The sequence below is a fragment of the Staurois parvus genome, unplaced genomic scaffold (assembly GCF_062004578.1).
Source record: "Staurois parvus isolate SC_StPar_1 unplaced genomic scaffold, SC_StPar_1.0 ptg000818l, whole genome shotgun sequence".
NCBI classification, from domain to species: Eukaryota; Metazoa; Chordata; class Amphibia; order Anura; family Ranidae; genus Staurois; species Staurois parvus.
The window spans coordinates 9,674,565-9,689,628 of record NW_028318614.1 but is presented as its reverse complement, the minus strand read 5'-3'; the positions used below and the strand labels follow the sequence as shown (position 1 = coordinate 9,689,628).

Here is a 15,064-nt window from a genome sequence, read left to right as displayed (position 1 = left end):
TTCACTTTGGAGAGAGAGAGAAGAAAGTCTGCAAACATGGATCTTGGAGCCTTTTTGGGAGAGTCTGTGTCCATAGCTAATAAACAGAGGTAACAGACTGGTTCAGATGAGCTGACCTCATATGGGAGATCCACACTTCCAGTAGCAGGCCCCTATCTGTTCTGGTTTCTCCTAATGTCTCTGAATCATCCCACATGCCCAAAGTAACTAATACTTGTAGTGAGGGCCAGATTTCCATGACAGGAGTCTGGACACCACAACGTTTGGTGTCCAAAGCAGCATTCTTTTGTCAGGATACATTCTTTTATACAGAACATAATAGCGATGTGTACTTTACCATTCAGTGAGGTGACTATATTGCACCTAGTAATGGTACAAAATTGTGTGGTTGCTAACTAAACAGGGAAAAGCTGCCTACTCCCCTCTGCCACCTGTAGACACATGCCTCCTATGTATTATAGTTAATCAGTATACAAATAAGCATATAGTGTTTTAAAGGACATAAACAGCATCATATCATATTTTCAGTTGTCATTGTAATGTTTAGTTAAAGGGAATATATAGTGGTTTATGACTGTTTTAATTGTATTTATTGCTAGCAAAAGCATGCGCTTTCTAGATTGGTGCAAGGCAGGGAAATGTATGAACAATGTTAAATAAGTGTACTTATTTGAATTAAAGAGAGTATTTATTTTAATTTTTTTTATTGTAATGAGTTTATACAATGAAGTGTTGTTTATAGAACCAATTTACTGGATTGTGTATACTTTATTCATATGAAGCAGCAACATTGCTAATAGAAATAGAGATTTAATTTAAAACTGCTGTGCCTTCCTATATTAAGAAAGAAACTTCATAAACTTCATAAAGCATGAAATGGCAATGTTTTGTCAGGTAAGTGTACTTTGTAAGTGATACTTACTTCTGTTGTGCCAATCACAGGGAACTTTTCCTCCTAATACACCCTTTCCATCCCAACTATAATATTTGAACTGAAGTAATCCCCCCAGAAAACACTATTGGGTTGACATCTACAGTTAAGTCCATATATACTGTATTTGGACACAGGCACAATTTTCATACTTTTGGCTCTGTATGCCACCAGAATAAATTAAAAGGAAACAATCCAAATAAATTTGAAGTGCAGACTTTCAGCTTTAATTCAAGGGGTTGAACATAAATATTAAGTACAAATTTTAGGAACTGCAACCATTTTTATACACAGTCCCTCCATTTTCAGGGGCTTAAATGTAATTGGACAAATGAATATAATCATAAATAAAATGTTCATTTTTAATATTTTGTTGAGAATCCTTTACTGGCAATGACTGCCTGAAGTCTGGAACCCATGGACATTAGCAGAGACTGGGGTTCCTTCTTTCTGATGCTTTGCCAGGCTCTAACTGCAGCTGTCTTCGTTGTTCTTTGTTTGTGGGTCTTTCTGCATTTAGGTTTGCAAGTGAAATGCATGCTCAATGGGGTTGAGATCAGGTGATTGACTCGGCCATTGCAGAATATTCCACTTCTTTCCCTTCAAAAGCTCCTGCGTGTGTTGCTTTTGCAGTGTGTTTTGGATCATTATCCATCTGTACTGTGAAGTGCCATCCAATCAACTTTGCTGCATTTGGCTGAATCTGGGCTGATAGTATATCTCTAAACACTGCAGAATTCATCTGGCTGCTTCTGTCTTCTGTCACATCATCAATAAACACCAATGACCCAGTGCAACTAGAAGCCATGCATGCCCATGCCATTACACTGCCTCCACCATGTTTTACAGATGACGTTGTGTGCTTTGGATCATGAGCTGTTCCAAGCCTTCTCCACACTTTTTTCTTCCCGTCATTCTGGTACAGATTAATCTTAGATTCATCCGTCCAAAGAATGCTTTTCCAGAACTAGTCTGGCTTTTTTAGATGTGTTTTGGCAAAGTCTAAGCTGGCTTTTCTATTCTTCAGGCTTATGAATGGTTTGCACCTTGTGGTGAACCCTCTGTATTTGCTCTCATGAAGTCTTCTCTTGATTGTAGACTTTGACAATGATACGCCCACCTCCTGGAGAGTGTCCTTCACTTGTTGTGAATGGGTTTTTCTTTACCATAGAGAGGATCCTGTGATTATCCACCACTGTTGTCTTCCATGGACGTCCATGACTTTTTATGTTGCTGAGCTCACCAGTCCATTCGTCTTTCCTCAGAATGTACCAAACTGTTGATTTGGCCACTCCTAATGTTGCTCCTATCTCTCTGATGGATTTGTTTTGTTTTTGAAGCCTTACAATAGCCTGTTTAACTTGCATGGACAGCTCCCTTTAACGCATGATGTACGTTCACAGCAATAGATTCCAAATGCAAATACCACACTTGGAATCAACTTCAGACCTTTTACTTGCTTAATTGATGAAAAAATAATGAAGGAGTAACCCACACCTGGCCATGAAACAGCTTTTGATTCAATTATACAATTACTTTTGGTCCCTTGAAAAATGGGGATGGCTACTCTTAGGAGCTGTAATTCCTAAACCCTTCCTCCAAGATGGATGTACATACCCTAAATTAAACCTGAGAGTGTGCACTTTCAGCCCATATCCATTATATAACTATAGCCTGAATATGTTTTGGTAAATACCTGAACAAAACTAAAATTGTGCCTCTGTCCAAATATATATGGATCTAACTGCATGTGTCATAAAGTACAGAGCACCAGGACCAGAGGTGTACAGCAGCAGGTGTACAGAAAGTGGAGCAATGAAGTATTGCAGAAGTATTCCCAGGACAGACAGAGGTAAGTATACTTTCTAAACACTGCAGTTTTAACATTCCTGGGATTCCTTTTTAAGTTTTATGCGGCACAGAAAGTGGCCTTTTCACAATGAACATTAGAATTTTTTGTCTATTCATCTGTTTATGAGCAAAATTGTAAGCTGTTGTAGCAGAATGCCTTATTATACATACTGTAGGATATAGATTAATTAGGAGTATGGTTATGTCTGGTTTAGAGATCTGCTTTAACCGCATGCCGCCCAGCCACTGTACATATACAGGGGCAGGGCGGCACTCACAGGCAAAAGCGCGTTTTAAAACGTGTGTTTTGTAAACAAATAGGGGGCGCGCGCGAGGCGCGCCGCCGCCCTATTTGTCCCGCGGATCACCGTCGCAGATTTCAGTCGCCGGGTCACAGCCACTCCTTAGCGGCTAGCCTATAACCCTTCCCTGCAAAATAAAGTTAACCCCTTCCTCCACATTGCCATTAGTACAGTGTCAGTTTTTTTTTTTTGCACTGATCACTGTATTAGTGTTTTTGGGGATGTCAGTGACCCCAAGTCAGTACCCCCCAATGTCAGAATGTCCACCGCAGTCCCGCAGTCCCGCCATAAGTCGCTGGTCGCTGCCATAAGTCCCTGATCGCCGCCATAATTCGCTGATCGCCGCCATTATTAGTATAAAAAAAAACCTAAAAATCCCAGTATCTTTCCCGCCATTTGTAAACACTATAACTTTTACGTAAACCAATTAATTTACACGTATTGGGGTTTTTTTTAACAAAGACATGTCGCAGAATGCATTTTGGCAGAAATTTATGACTAAATTTGATTTTTGCATTTTTTGTTACTGGACATGTTTTATAGCAAAAAGTCCAAAATATTGTTTTTTTTTCCTCAAAATTGTCAGCCTTTTTTTTTTATAGCGCAAAAAATAAAAACCGCACAGGCAATCAAATACCACCAAAAGAAAGCTCAATTTGTGGGGAAAAAAAGGATGTAAATTTCATTTATGTACCATATTGCATGACCGTGCAATTGTCCGTTAAACTAGCGCAGCGCTGTATAGCAGAAAAATGGCGTAAATTGCAGTATTTATACCATAGTTTGTAGACGCTATAACTTCCACACAAAGCAATCAATATACACTTATTGGGATTTTTTTACCAAAAACATGGAGCAAAATACATTTTGGCCTAAATTTATAACCAACTTTGAGTTTACTATATATTTTTTATAGCTGAAAATAAAAAATATTGTTTTTCTTCAAAATTTTTGGCCTTTTTTTGTTTATAGCGTAAAAAATAAAAAGTGCACAGGTGATCAAATTACACTGAAAGAAAGCTCTATTTGTGTGAAAAAAAGGACGTAAATTTCGTTTGGGTGCAGCATTGCATGACCGCGCAATTATCAGTTGAATTAGTGCAGCGCCGAGTAGCAAAAAGAGGCCTGGTCATTAAGGGGGGTAAATCCTCTGGAGGTCAAGTGGTTAATATTAGCACCAGGTAAAATTTTAACAGGATATTGCTGACGCAAAAATGTTGCTTTTTCTAGATGTATGTGCAGTACTTGTCCTGTATTTAGTTAAATCCAAGATGATACGATAGCTCATATTACCTCCTCTTGTCTTCCTGAGCTATTGATATTCAATATTTCTTTTAGAATTCAGATATCCAACACTATGCTTCACTTTATTATATCATAGAATCCAAACCAGCACTTCAGCACTTGCTGCAACAAATCAGATTAAATACTTTGTAAGATGTTTTCCCTACGTTCATCAACCTAAATGTTTCTGAATGTTTTTCCAGGAACCTATAACTTGTATCTCTATATGTACAGTATGTAAATTTTGGATAAAACATTAAAGTGGAATTGCTCTGCAACTGGGTACCACAAACCAAAAATACTATTTAATTCCTTTTTAAAGCGGTAGTAAACCGCAGGTAGAAAAAAAGAATTAAAGAATCCCCTGCAAGGACATGTCATAATGTGCTAGTATGCACTGCAGTTGTTACAGCTGCAGAGGCTTTCATCTTCATCCTGTCTTCCTTCCAGGTTCGTGAGCTTCAACCGTCTGACTGGCCAAGCTGCGATGACGTGACTCCTTTGCATGCGTGCGGGAGTCCTGGCTTGCTGCACAGTACTCTGAAGGAATGGCACGGGTATGCCATTCCTTCAGAGTGCATGCGCCAGTTCTAAAAAAAAGAGCTAATATCTCCTAAACGGTGCACATTTAGGAGATAGTAATTTTACCTAAAGGTAGCTTTATTAGAAGCTTACCTGTAGGTAAAAGTTAAATATAAGAGTTTACTATCACTTTAATATTTAAAGCATACTCCCCCATCCATATCTCCATGCTTTATTTTGCTGAGAAATCATTTTGAAAAGCACTCCTGGCATTTCTGGCAGTGGCAATTTTGAGTAAGGGCAGACGATTCATGTATGATTTACTTCCTGGAATCCATGTGCCCTTAGCTCAGGCATAGGCTGAGCTGAGAACCCTCCCTCCCCTCCTGAAGATTGCTGGGATGTATGGCATCATTTGCCTAGGCCTGGAAACCAGGAAACAACTGAAGAAATGTAAAAAAAAGTTTACAAAAGTAAATATGATATACTTTCCTATCTATTTACCAATGCTAGCAGCAAAAGGATTACAAATAGTCCATGCTGATTGAGAGAGTAAAGTTCTGCTTTAAGTTTTGTAAAAAATGGAAAAACCTGCCTGTTGCAACTGTGACACCCTTTTCTTTAGTACCTCTAGACATGCTTTCAGGACAGTTGCAATATTTTCTCCGTGTGCATGGAAATTGTTAACATGCTACAAAAAATGGTCAGGGGCTGCAGAATTGCTATAGAAGATATTCAGAAACTGCAGACATGCTACTGGAGATGGTAAGAGACTGTGTACATGCCACAGAAGACATCCAGTAATTGGGAATATGCTACAGTACATTAAATAGAGAGTGTAGATATGGAACATGAGACTGTCAGAGCTCGTTGTTACCACAACCCTTTACAGATCAATGCACCTTTATTTGTGTTACCCACATCCCCCTTATAATGCCCATGTGAGATGTTGAGATGTGTCCGACACACAATAACCTGAGTGAAAGGCCAAAATAAAAATACATAGAAAAGTATAAGAAAATGGACATTAGAAAAAGAAGAAGACCACAACAGATATAATGCAAAGCAACATAATACAATTTATACATGGTAGAGCAGTGCCTAACTAAGCACTTAAAGCGGAATTCCGGCCCCCCAAAAAAAATTAAAAGTCAGCAGCTACAAATACTGTTGCTGCTCACTTTTAATATTAGAGCACTTACCTGTCCAGGGATCCAGCGGAGTCCTTACCCCAAGCCGATTCTTCAATCCCTGATTGCTGCTGTGCTGGTCACATGACGAAAACTTTCAGAAGAGCAATTCAAATAAAATTTTACATATACAGAGTATATATATATATATATATATATATATATATATATACACATATATATATATATATATGTATATATATAGTTTTATAGCGCTCTATTAAGCTTTACTGAACATGAAATGTGTATGTTTGTGCATTATTAAGGTGAAGGTAGAGTCAAAGATTATTGACACTAGCTTTCATTTTGTTCACACAACATCTGCACTCAAGGCTTTTTGTTTAACTTTACAGGTATTAGCAATTACATTTCATATATTTAATACAGATTTATATTAAAACTAAGCTTTTTGTGAGTTTCTTAGTGAATGCAATCAAGCAGTATACTATATCCTACTCCCATAGTGTTTAGCAATAGGAAGACATGGAGTAGGAGGGAGGGGAGTGTCATTTACCACTGTGTGCACACCTACATGGGTGACTCTATAGTCATGTAGGCTGCACAGATAAGAAAAAAATAGGAAATTAAGAGCTTAGAAGAGAACTGAAACTGGAGCATGCTCAGAAGATGGAAACAGCTGGTCTGCACAGTGTCAAGCTGCAGTGGGGACACAGAAAGCATGGGAGGGACAGCGGGAAGCAGGATCAACCAGGTATATTTCACTTTGCACAAAACTTTAATTTAGTGACTTTTTGACTATGCAGACTCTTTTATATATAGCATGCCAGTAAGACAGCTGCAAAAAAGCTTTCATTTGCAAATCTGACAAACCAGAACTACCAGTCTTGGAAATTCAAGATGAAAATGCTGCTATTAAGAGAAGGTACATGGAAATGTATAAATGATATCAGGCCAGAACACCCTTTAGATGAGTGGATAGAGAAAGATCAGAAAGATCAGAGCACAATCTCTCTTAGCACATAAGATGATCAAATCATACATACAGTATTTGTAAGTGTGAAACTGCTAAAGCAATGTGGGAATAATTACAAAAGGTACATGAAAGAGCTAACCATAGCAAGAAGCTGTATTTGATCAGAATGCTATACCAAACCAAGCTGATGAAAGGCCAGGATATGCAGAATTACACAAGGCACACCTTGGAAATGGTTGAATGACTGAGAGGTATAGGTGCTTCGCAATTCACTTTCTCTGACCTCCTTACAAGTGCAAAATGTAGTGCCAAACAGAGGTATTTCCAGGTCAAAATACAGAGCCATGTGGAAATCTAGTAATACTTCTATTTATATTGTGTAGTGATTCCTGCTGATTCAGGCAGAAATTTGAACCATGGATGGCCCTGTCTGCAAAAATCAACTGAGCAGGCTAGAAAATTACTGGCAGAACAGAGATTGCATCCTATCAGATGCAATAATTGCCCCAGTATTCCAGCAGCGGTGGTTGCTGTCTGAATACAATAGTCAACAGTGCAGATTCCTCCATCCACACTGTTTAGCGGGCTGAATGAGAAAAACTTAGACTTTATTGGCTAGCTTAAAGTGTTTCTAAAGCCTGAAGATTTTTTACCTTAATACATTCTCTGCATTACAGTAAAAAACCTTAAGTATGAAGCCCCCCCGCCCCCCTTATACTTGCCTGAGCCCAATTTCAATTCAGTGATGTGCACAAGAGCAGAGGCTCTCTCGGTTCTCTCCCTCCTCATTGGCACACAGCACTAGGAGCCATTGGCTGCTGTTAATCACAACCAGTGAGGAGGGAGCAGGGGGTGGGGCTGAGCCATGCTCTGTGTGTCTACGGACACACAGAGCTGGCTTGAGAACGAGCCTACATGATTGCTATGGAGGTGCAGGAGGGAGAAGCCAGAGGCACCAGCTGGTGACCCAAGAAGAGGAGGATCAGGACTGCTCTGTGCAAAACCACTGCACAGAGCAGGTAAATATATGTTTGTTATTTTAAAAAAATAGAAAACAAATGTTTACAATCACTTTAAGTACTTGTCACCAGTGACTAGTCAGTAGGAGCTGATTTTGTTACGATACGCACATTAACAGGATTTTAGAAACTTTTATTGCTGATTCTTATCTTTTTTGTTGTAACATTTGCATTGCCACTACTTCCTCCTTCCTGGATGCTAAGAGAAAGGATCTCCCTGCTATAGCCATGCGATTAGTCTCAGTGTAGTATTTAAAGAATAACTTCTGGAAAAAGCAGTCAGCCCATTATAAGCATGAACATTAAAGTGGACCTTTCCTCCAAGTTCTAGGTTTAGTAACTCCTTGCTGCTGCCCAGCGGCCCTTTAAAAAGTGCAAAACATTGGGAGGCTGGCTGAGGCAAGTTTCCTGATAGCTGTGATTGGCTGTCAGAGCGGTCACATGATTGGAAGCTTACACTTGTAAACAATGACCAGGAGCTGCCCGTGGCATTAAGGTCCACCAACCCTGCATCCACATATATGCGCACAGCCATCAGGAACTGGAAAAAATTTATTTTTTTGTATTTACTTTTTATGAAATTATCTTTCCTTATTTCCCGAGGAACTGGAAACATACCCCTATCTTAGAGATGTCCCCTGGGAACAAAAAATCACCAGTTCCTCTCAGTGAACTGCGAGATCTTGTGAAAAAAAAATATTTTTTGTTCAAAGATGACAAGCCCAACCAGAACTAGTACAGCGTATGTATGACATCTGGTGCGTAGGTCACTGGTAAGCTGGCACAGAAAACCAAGAAGAAGAAGCTGCAACCACTAAAAGCAGGGTATGATTTGAAGTGCAGGCAGGACAGACTGATGGAATTGTGGTAACATAACAAAGAAGCATGTTGCTATATGTAAAGTTCATACATGTTACTATCTGCTCTAAATATACCAACCTATCTAAGGAGGATCTAAACTATACAATCAGTCAGGCCCATGTAATACATAGTTGTTGGTAGAGCTAAAATAGATTGTACATTCAGATTGTAATGGGTATGGTGAATTAAAATCTACCTGTTTCCCTACATACATTTAAATTACATTGGGTTTATTAATGGGGGGTCCCCTAGCTGCCATGTTTATTCTAAAATAAATAATTAAATTTTTTTGCCACATTAGAAAATAGATGGCTGCAGATCAAAATGTAAATGTAAATTTAATAACATTAATGTCCAAAATGGCTTGTCTAATACTGTATTTGTTAAATGTTTTTTCGCGGTAACTAAATTCCTGTGCCTGAGTTTCTGGATCTGCATATTGGCTGCAGCCATTACAAGGAGGTTTGATTCATCATGTCTTCATGTATTTTATAATATGAAAGTAACAGGTAAAGTGAGAGCATGAGAAGAACCAGAAACTATGGTGGAAAAGTATCCCCACTGGAGTCCAAGAGCAGCCTTTTTCAGCAAGGGTATCTTCCGGGTTTTTCAGAGGTGTCTTGGCAAAATGCCTGAAAATTGCACCAATTAACCCAAAAATGGTTAACAGGCCAGCAACTGGATCAAGTCTGCCATTTTGCTACACGAAGCTACAGGTTTCTATTGTGCTGCATTACATCCCTGGGGACCATGTGGGTCAGCCACTGGCATTCTAACAACCAGTGACATCATGGGTTGATAAGGAGGACGTTGGGCACCTGTACAGCGTCCTTGCTTGCTCTTCCTCTGCCCCTCTCTGTCAGCACTGGGGTCATGTTGGCAAAAAGAGGTAGAGAAGAGAAAGAAAAGAAAAACTAAAATACTGGTCAGTGACAGTTTCCAAAGGTGGAGGAATAGATCACATCTAATATTGGGTGTCCTACATGTGTGGATGCTGCTGTCATAAGTAAAACCATTTGTTTATTTTTTTATTTTAGACTGCGGTGCCTTGAGATTGTGCATAATTTTAAAAGGTGTCGCAACTGAAAAAAAGGTTGAAAAACATGGTCCTAGAAACTCAATCCACCTGACTGCACCTATCATTGAAATACTAGCTTTAATTGGACTGAACCTTTATTTAAAATGATAATTTCATCATACTTTTCCAAACAATAAGATCTCTACATGAAGATATTTTGAAAGTAATAATATAAACTGTTCTTCCTGCTAAACTGTTGGAAATCCATTTGTTTGTAATCTACATATATCCGTATATCTATGAGTGCCTACACATCTCTTGTGGGTATTAAAGCAAGCCAATCACACCTAAAATTGCTGCATATCGAATGTGTCTTCCAGGGAATAAGAGCAACACTGGCTGCAAGCATCGCTTCTTGATTGCTTTCACGTTATGAATGCAAAAGGGCCTTCTTGAAATCTGATGGAGGAGCATTAAGGACAGTGTCAAAACAGACCCTGCATGCACCAAAGGTCCAACGTGCTCTTCTACAGAATATCATTACCAAAAATTAATTTCTACAACATGAGGCAAAACTGTCATTACCAACTTGCTAATTTATGGGTTTAACCATGAGTATGTTTTATTAAATTCATTTCAACTAAGAGATTTTTTTCAGGCAATTTACATAACACGAGCTTCCCCAGCATTTTTCAATAAAGGATTCGCAGCACGATCTTCATTTTATATATCCGTGATGGGAATTTAGTGCACCAGTAGGAAAGCTGTTTTTACCGCCAGCTCTGTGTATCGTAGTCTGCACACCAGTCTGCCTCGCAGCTTTTACTAGGTTATACAACCTAGGAACGAAACAGCTGAATGTTATGTGGTCATTTCTATGTGTTTTTCTAAAGGAAATATGCTTCTCACAAAGTGCATGGAGAAAATGGAGAAAGAGAGAGAGAGAGAGAGACAAAGACAGAGACAGAGAAAGAAAACTACAGAACAAAGAATAGCAATATCAATACCAATCAGATTAAAGTGAACCTATCATTACAACTTACACAAGGCAGTGCATGTCAACATTACAAAATCACATTCAGATGTTTGGGCACCACTGTACGCTTCCGCTATGGCAGTCATTTGCTGCCTTAGTAAAGGCAGACTTATTAGCACAAACGAAATGCTACCTGACATGTCATCAATGTAAGGTAAGCCATGCATTCTTCTTCCTAAGCCTTTCCCTATTGCTGTATTTGAGTCAGGGCCACCTAAACATTAGGAAAAAATGAATTAACTTTCCCTCTCCAATCTATCCTAGGTTATTATTGGCCATTGTCATTACATGCCAATGGTAATAGTTTCCTAGCTCCCAGAATAGGCAGCCAAGATTGTGTGTTGGTTTCTGGTTACCAATGCTTATACCCTGTACACACAATGAAAATATCAGAAGAATGGTTGTAACCATTCAAAACTATGCTAGTTTCATATAAAAAACGAAGAGGTTACTAAAGTTATGAAAATTCTTGTAAGACAGAATACAAGTTATGTAATGTATTGTATTGTTATGTATTCTTTCAATTCTGTGCATGCGTGGTATTGGTCTCTCAATTTTTTCCCGACACATACTGTACTGATTAAACAAAAATCTTCGATCTGTTATCGTGCAAGAAATTTTTTTTGTGCTTGTCCCTTCAGATATTGTCACATGAACTGTAGTGATCGGCTGTCAAAAGCTGTGTACTTTCAATCAGATTATTGTATGATCCCTCTGAAAGCGATTTTTGTCATCCGATTTTCTGATCGTTTATACTAGGGAATACTGCAGAAAACGCACATTGACAACAGTATTTACATGAAGGTGATCTCTTTCACATGTACTGTATATCTTAATTAAAGTTTACCTTTAAAGATAATCATCGTTTAATGCCCTTTTTATTATGTGTGAATTATCTGCTTGTCACCAACAATTTTTTTAGTATGTACTGCAAAAATCCTTTTTCTTCTTTTTGTGTTTAATTATTTATGCACACGAGAGCAGCCATAATTTTTAATTGCATGTAGTAAAATTAAGATTAATAATAGCAAAGCTGTGCTGGTAAGCATGCTCTGCACTTTGTCATGTTACAGGATAGATCAGACAACCAAGTGCTGGTCAAACCAGGTTGTAGGGACGACCACTGAGACGCTTATTTCTATGTCCCTGTGTACTATACCATTAAAAATAAATATCCATTAAAACATCATGATTTTCTTAATATGATTTGGCTAGCAAATTGCTTGATGAACATTCCTATTGTATTTTTGATGGGATCTGTTTGGGCTATCATAGGACAGGTGATGTTTTGTACCTGGAAGCAGCACTGAGAGCAACAGATCTGCCTCAGTTTGTGCTTAAGGCTGAAGCCTTTTACCCATTTACACAGAACAAATCACGTTCCCCATAGGACTTAGAATCTTTGCAAGTGGTTCAGTGGTTTTCCAGCACCCCAAGTTAGGGCATCAAAGAGTAAAATGAAACAGCACAGGGCTGTAATCATATCAAGCAGATGGCCCTTTAGTTCCATTATGTTAGACAAAGGGAATATGCATTGATGAGGATGTAATCACAGCATGAGATGGTTAGCCAAAGTCTGCTTAAAACATTTTAGTGAAATGCACTGGCTCCATGAATAAAGATAACACTTTTAACTACTTTTAAGGTCATTCACACTGTCAGTTGATATGCATTTCTTTTTCACAATCCAAGAGCCAGGATTCCAGTTTCAAGAAGGTAAGTAACTTATATCTCCCATACTTTGCAAAACAAATGTATAATAATAAATGCAAACCATTAGTGAGGGAATTTTAGAAAAATGTAAAGATGCTTTGAAAACCTTAGGATATAAGAGAATTACTAATAATTGAGGTCTCACCAGAATCATAATGGTTCAGATATCTATTCTTGGTCTGTAAAGGCAACTAAATGAATGTCACAATCGTTAAGCATAATTACTTATTTGCATTACACATTTCTGCACAGTTATAGGGGTTTAAAGCTTCTTACAAATGTAAACATTCCTAAGGCAATTAGTAAAGCATGCAACCAGTTGCCCCCTCTGATCTGACATCATTGTAACTTTAATTTGATCCTAAACAAAATATAGTCTTATAACAATTCAATAATTGCCCATAATTTGAAAATGATGTAACTGCGGTGAGTGTCAAAAAAATCTAAACAAATTGTGAACCGTGCTGACGTCACCCATGCCTGTCTGGGGCCGGCACCAGCAGTGTTTATGACTTACATGCTTGTTTGTCTTTGAAGTTTGTGTTTTTTGATTTATTTTAATAAATCATTTGTACATTATCACACTATCTGGAGTATTATCTTTTTTGACCGAGTACACAGCGGATCACAATATGGGAGGAAGAGAGGAGGAGAGATACTGAAGTCTGTGACATCTCCTTTCTATCTAAGTAGGATGTTACAAGCAAGATATGTTCAGCATCATGCTCTGTTAGATCACCTATAATCACCTATAATCTGAGGTATACCTATTCGGTAAGGAGCAGTGTGTTTTTTGTGGTAGTGGGCACGAGAGTCTCTATTTCACTACACATGTGGATTATTGTGGACACGGCTGTTCATAATTGGAATTTTGTCATTAAAAGACTTTTTCATTGTTTGGTGATACATGCATTTATGACTTAATAATATTAACTGGAGTACATTTAAAGTATAACTGACTCACTATTAGTATATTTTTTTTACCAATAGCACAACAACTGGATATCAATTGTCCATAACTATGGGGTCCATTTGCCAAATGAGGGGTGTGCTCCAGATTTTGTCTAATCCCTATAGAAAAAATTAACTTAATTCTTATAAACGTTTTTTAACCCCTTTAATTTTAAACAATGGCTTTGCTTGGATGTATAACTTTGTGTAAAGAATGGATTTGGTAGTTGCTCTAGTAAGCAAGAACCCAAATGGAAAGAGTGAGCCTATTACTTTATGCATCTGCACTGGCTCTACAAACTCTTATCTTCTGTACAGCAGTTTTCAGACTAGAAGTGTAAGTAGTGTGGGTTATCATACCTTGTAAGTGTGCTTCCCTTCTCTTATCTAGATCGAAGGAATGAAGAATTATATCAGTTTCATTAGCTGCTCTAGATCAGTTTTGCCAGGATTTAGACTTCCAGTGAGCATGTGTACATAATGTACACAAACAACTCTTGTAATTTTGGCAAATTAAAAATATATCATTTTTTTCATTGCATGTCTCTCTAATAGAGTCTCTGGAATTGTTCTAGACTTCAGTGCCATATGCCTAATACCTTGGTATTGGTATTGTGGGTCTTGAAGAAAGAATGTTTAGACACAAACAGCCACTAACCAGCATGCCCAGTATTGGAGGGCAGAATAATTCACAGGAATAGTTCTAGCCAAGAAGGGCCAGAAGGAACAAAAAAAATCTGCCCATGAATTTACTGTAAAGAACAGTATGCCTACCTAACATCCATCTCCAGGGAAAAGAAATATGTTCCCTTGCAGTGGCTGTTGGAGAAGCAAAGGAATAGGTAAGTAAAAGTGCTTTTTTGGTGGCCCCTGGGCAAGCTTTTTTACTCCTTCAGCATGGGGGCAGCCCAGCTGTAAAAGAAGAATTTTTCCTTTTTCTGAAATTCAGCTTTAAAACAGAAGTTATATACAAGTTATCATTTCTATTACAATTTTAAAAAGAAAAGTGTTTAAGCCTTTTTTAGGATAATGGGTGGTGCCATGCAAATGAGAGTATGTAGACTCCACATACTACCCTTGAACTCCAACTTTAGGCTATTTTTTATTGGTCCCCTACAAAAAAATAGAACAAAAAAAACATACTCTCCCTCTCTACATCCCAGTGCTAGGCCATAGAAAAAGTGTGGGACAGTGCTGCAGTGTAGAGAGTACTGCTTGGCAATGTTGCTTGTCTTCTAATGGGTTGCATGATGCCCATTCAAACCCATTCCCAGGATGAGACCAGGATGTCAGTGATATGCCCCTTATGGGCGCATCATCAAGTTTCCTCAACTCAAAGGAAAAAGCTGTAAAGAGTGGCCTAACATCATTTCTGGCAAGGAGGCTATTGAACAGATGATGAGTTAAAACTGTTAGAAGTATTTTGGGCTAAAACCAGAGTTGGGCTTGAAA

The 15,064-nt window shown here is 38.3% G+C and overlaps 1 protein-coding gene across 4 annotated transcripts in view; it reads right to left on the bottom strand.

The window, feature by feature from the left end:
- SYT7 (synaptotagmin 7) overlaps nt 1–15,064 on the bottom strand; it is a 529,323-nt gene that overhangs the window by 302,888 nt on the left and 211,371 nt on the right. The window lies entirely within an intron of this gene.